The sequence below is a fragment of the Poromitra crassiceps genome (genome assembly GCF_964638095.1).
Source record: "Poromitra crassiceps genome assembly, chromosome: 3".
In the NCBI taxonomy this organism is placed as follows: Eukaryota; Metazoa; Chordata; class Actinopteri; order Beryciformes; family Melamphaidae; genus Poromitra; species Poromitra crassiceps.
The window spans coordinates 91,274,644-91,280,700 of NC_139625.1; positions in this window are offsets into that span (position 1 = coordinate 91,274,644).

A 6,057-nucleotide genomic window follows, 5' to 3' on the forward strand; every position below is an offset into this window, starting at 1 on the left:
TATTGTTGTATTGTAAAAATATGCCATAAAGGTTTATTGAAATTTTGGGGACAGCAGGGGGAAAAAAATATATATATATTTTTTTTTTTTTGCAATTTCTTAGAGCCGCCAACTAAAGCTTCGAGAGCCGCCATCATCTCGTGAGCTGCGCAATGAGGAACTAGGGTGTATAACTATAAAATTTATAAATAATAACTTGATTTACCAAATTGACCTCTGCCTATTATAACTGAGAACAATCATTGATTGCATTTATATAGCGCTTTTCTAAGTACTCAAAGCACTTCACATATTGGGGAGAGGGGACGCATTCTCCAGTGATGTGTAGCACCCACCTGGGTGCCTGAGCACGGCAGCACCCACCTGGGTGCCTGAGCACGGCAGCACCCACCTGGGTGCCTGAGCACGGCAGCACCCACCTGGGTGCCAGAGCACGGCAGCACCCACCTGGGTGCCTGAGCACGGCAGCACCCACCTGGGTGCCTGAGCACGGCAGCACCCACCTGGGTGCCTGAGCACGGCAGCACCCACCTGGGTGCCAGAGCACGGCAGCACCCACCTGGGTGCCTGAGCACGGCAGCACCCACCTGGGTGCCAGAGCACGGCAGCACCCACCTGGGTGCCTGAGCACGGCAGCACCCACCTGGGTGCCAGAGCACGGCAGCACCCACCTGGGTGCCTGAGCACGGCAGCACCCACCTGGGTGCCTGAGCACGGCAGCACCCACCTGGGTGCCTGAGCACGGCAGCACCCACCTGGGTGCCTGAGCACGGCAGCACCCACCTGGGTGCCTGAGCACGGCAGCACCCACCTGGGTGCCTGAGCAGGCAGCAGTTTGCACCAGTAGGCTCACCACACATCAGCTATCACGGTGGGGAGTTGAAGACTGAAAGTGCCAAATAGGCCCTGTTTACACGGCAACGCTCTCTGCATAAAACGGCAAAGTTTTTTTTAGAGTAAGTGCCTTCCTTTGACATGGGAACGGTGTGTGATAGAAGGGCCATAGCTCATAAGCAATCAATCAATAAGCACTCAATCAATAATTTGCTATCACAGGTGTTCTTGAGGCCTGAAAATGCAAAAAAGTGAAATCAGGTTACTGTTGCAGTGTAAAGTGACGAAACACAATTCAGGTGACGACACAGCCCCCCTTCACCATGGAAGACAATGATAAACAATATAGGAGCATTGAACTAGCCCAATACTATACAGCCTTATGGCACAATGAATCACATTGGCATTCAACAAACATGAGAACGATTTGCTAAAAACACATCATCTGCGTTAAGAGTCTGCTACTAACATCACACATATGAATTAATCACTCCTGCATTAAATAATTGAACTCCCGGCCAGATGCATTTCCTCAAGTCCCAATTGTGCTGCAAAGAAAACAGGTCTTTGCATGTTGCTTTACTGGGTTTTTATTCTGTCATCCAATCGGGAGCAGTTTATTACCATTCGTGACTTCTGTGTCACTATCGTGTGGAAAATTCATTTAAAGTTTAATCCTAGAAAGCTAAATGAAGTCCGTTAGAAACAGACAGAATAGAGGAAGCCAGGCGTTTTTACCTTCAAAATAAAAGCCGTAATTTATGGGTAAATAAAAATCAGGGCCGTCGACTCACTACATATTAAAATGGACTTTTAGTTGTCTGCGTTCTATATGTCTTCTGTGTATTTTGGATAACACAGAAAAAAACTTTGCAACATGCATCAATAAGGCTATTAATTACAATTATTGTGAAGGTTTTAACCAGAAGTTTCAATGTTATTCTGGCTCACTTGACGCTGCACTGAGTTTTTTGTGGCTTCAGTCGGCACGCAAATCGTTATCACAAATGCTGTATTAATTAATACACAGGACAAGATGTTACTATCCCTTGTGCCAAAATCCGAGGAAAAACACATTTAGAAGCCCAATCCAGAATAAAACAAGCTAACAGGCTAACAAACTAATAAACAAGACACAAATCACCAGTTACCTACCCTATCCAACAGCAGTATGAAGCATGTCATTGGGGTTTTCAAGTGGGCACCTTCCTTCACCAATGTTTCGTTAAGTTAGGCCCACGACACCTCAAGAAGGCTTAACGGTGTAATCCAGCGTCCTGGAAACACCCCCTTCCATGCTACCACCGCACAACTGCATATTACCTCACTATCTAAGCCTAGCTATCCAGGTCGGTTCAGTATGACCGTAGGACCATCAATCATGACCAACAACAAACAATCAATCTTACCGTAGCGAGCTCCCCATCACAAATCACTTAATGCTGTGTATAACTGCTGTGTATAACTGCTGTGTATAACTGCTGTGTATAACTGCAAAATCAAAGGTGACAACGCAATTCTAGTTTGCCGTTTTATGCAGAGACTGTTGTCGTCTTAACATGGACTTAGTTATCGAGGGATGATTACTAGGTGGCCATGTGGGAATTTAGCCAGGGCAGCGGGGTTACACCAACCAGGGCAGCGGGGTTACACCAACCAGGGCAGCGGGGTTACACCCCCCTGGGCAGCAGGGTTACACCCCCCTGGGCAGCAGGGTTACACCCCCCTGGGCAGCAGGCAGGGTTACACCCCCCAGGGCAGCGGAGTTACACTACTCTGGTGAAAGTGCCGATGGGATCTTTATTGACCTCGGTTTAACGTCTCATCTCATACCGTCAAGGTATGAGGGTGCTCACTCAGAGGCCGGAGTCCCTGTCTCTGCCCTGGGGCATTGGGAATGGGGATGTTATTCATGAGACAAGAGGGAAGAGCACCTCTTACTGGTTCTCCAACACCACTTCCAGCACAAAACCCTATGGAGTCTGCATGATTGCAGTTTTGCATGCAAGGCGGCACCAAAAGCATACGAAACAGACTGAATGTGGACCTTTCTTTTTTTCTTTTTGATTGAAGCGACCAAGGGCCAATAGTGTCTGACTGCCTAAATCTAATCAGTTTAACAAATGTCATGCCAAAAGTTAAGCAATCAGTAGGCTATTTCTCTTCATGTTATTCTTGGCAGGGGGAAAGCCATCACGAAACACACATTTTTCAGTAGGCCTTACCCAAGATGTAATAGTAAGTATGTGATCAAAATGACGCATTACAATAAAGTTCAGGTTAAGGGCTTCTAGTGTGGTATTGCTCAATTATACACCCCAATATACAGTCACCCCACATGGACAGTCAACACAATGAGCCAAAGAGGTGGTGTGTGTGACATGAGTGGGACTTTTCAGCAGAAGGATTTAATACGTTTTACACACAAGGAGCCATTTCTCGGCAATTTCTTCGGCATTCTGAACTTTTTTTTTCTCCATTGACTTCTAGCCAATACACAGATATTTTCTTAAAATAGATAGGCTAATATACTGCTTGGTGTATATCGGATGTATGTCGCAGTGAAGAGTGATCCACAGCCACACGCATAAAAACACGCGTTGTGTTTTACGGGGTGTAGCCTACTGTACGTTTGCCAGTTAGCAAGATATTACCAGCGACGTCTGATATTGCGTGAGTAGCCTCGACGTGAGCCTTGTGACGGGGCTAGCGTGTCAGGGACTACAGCTACAAACCATAGCCTGTTGTGCAATGAATGACAACGACAAGTGTGTACAGCAGAATACAGCCAGTTTCAAATGAATCCTTAAAACCGTGACTTAGTAAAATAATAAAAGGGAAGAAAACACTATGTGGATTGATGCTTAAGCTAACATTACCTTGCCAATGTTTACACTCCACACACGCGGGTCTGTCATCCACTCACCGCCGGTTTGTTTTGACCTCTCCTGTTTCCTGTTTGGCAGGCAAAGCATTCTGGTTAATGTAGTAGTAATCCGATTTAGGCTGATATTCTACATGCCTGATCACACATTAATTTTACTTCGCCCAACAATAGTCGTCCGGCGTATTATCAAACCTTTTTTTTTTTTTTTTTTAAGTATAAATGCACAAATACAAAAATAACACAATAAAGCAAGCAAAATAGATAAACAATCAAGTGAAAAGTAGCCTATAAAAAGGCAGGCTAGATCAATTAAAAACAAAAACAAAAACATACAAAACATGCCAACCTAAATAAACAAACAAACAAATGTTTGTAAGGGTGCATCTGTTGCCTCACGCAGCCTGTGTCTGTCTTGGGCAAAAAGTCGAGAAGTCACTTGTCTCAGGGGCGTCATGCAAGCCAACAACCTGAGGGGGCGAACTCTGAACGACCGTTTAGAAGCACCCAGCAAGCACGGACGGACCCGGATGAATCGAGAGAGCCCAATCGGGGCCAGCTCAAGTCATATCATGACGAGTCAGATCTGGCCCAGATTATCACTGTATCACTCTCCAACTAATTTCACTCCCCACTGAAGTATCCATGAGGATAACTAAATGGTTGCAATCAATCACGTATTTCTCAGCCTGGTCTATTTATTTATCCAAAATCTGAGTGATCAGCACTTGCATGTGGACAATCTGCGCTGATTAACAAACTGTTTATTCGTGGAGGTGGGACTACGAGGAGATGAATTGCGGGGAATCCTGCAATTGTCTGCAATGTGTTTCGGGGTTCTTCTTACACAGATTGTAGACGGTTACACTGTGATGTCAGATCCAAGACTTGACGCCAACGTTTTAAATATAAAACAAGTTTCTGCCATAATCCTACATAGGCTATATTCGTGTATCATAGCCTAACAGGAGCACTGGGTAAACAAATGTTATAGGGTGACACTTGTACATTTTGAGGGAATTCCTCAATGATTCTTCGAGATTAAGGTTTGAATTAAATTAGCTTTCGTTTTTATTAAAACTGTCCCGACTCCATGGATGTATACATGGATGTAGCGGTATAAAAAGAACAAGGGGTCCATGTTTTGAAACGGTAGGCTATATTACTCCAACATACAGCAGATATTTTCAGCGAACAGTTAGCGTAGTGGTAGAATAGCCATTCCGGGGTGGTATTATATTTTTTGAAAATGTAGCATAAATTGTTAATCTGGACATAATTATAGCTTTATGTATAAAGTTGCTGAATACACTGTGTACATAGCAGAATAACTGAACATGCCCATTCATGGTAACGGTCATATTTCGACGTCATCTTGACGTTCCCGCGTAGACGCCTAAATCATCCCCAAATCACCCTGTGATCTGGCCTAGTCCTGAACGTCACTGAAACACGTCATCACAACGTTATCATGACGTCATTTTGCTTGCTGGGCATTCTTTCCACAGCCTGCGCTGAATTTACAGCAGGGTGTGTTTGATCTCACTATCATGGTGCAACGCTTGCACGCGAGCAAACAACATATGCAGTCACACGGAGACGGCGGCTGTCAGTGATCAACGCAAATCCAGCGCACCTGGGAAGTAAAACATGTCGTGAAATACTCAAACTCCCAAGGTTCCTGTCGGCACTAGGAAGCTTCTCCTGTCCTCAATACGTCACAGGCTGTGGAAAGACTGCTTCTAAACGGTTGTTTCGCGCAGCAGTATCATTTTTAACCGCCCCGGCTAAATTACTGACTTCACTAGGGTTACTATCATATCTTCGGATCTGGAATCGGAGGTCGGATACGGGTAGGAGAGCTTTTTTAACAGCGTTTTCCACCAATTGAGGATTAGAACGCTGTGTGACGCTGACTGCTGTATGAGAATATCAGAGTACAGTAGCAGCGTCACGTTATGGGGCTACCTGCTCCCCAGCCTGCTCACTGCACAGAGCACCCCTGCTGTATAGCCCCATAACGTGACGCCGCTTTATACTGTACTTCATACTGTGCGCTGAATTTACAGCAGGGTGTGTTTGATCTTACTAACATGGTGCACCGCTTGCACGCGGCGAGCAAACAACACATGCAGTCACATGGAGATGGCGGCTGTCAGTGATCAACGCAAATCCAGCGCACCTGGGAATTAAAACATGTCATGAAATACTCAAACTCCCAAGGTTCCTGTCGGCACTTCTCCTGTCCTCAATACAGCACAGGCTGTGGCTGCCGCCGGCAGCCGTCCCCCCCAATGTTGAATTGGTGGCTACGGCCTTGCAGCACCCCCTACCTAAAA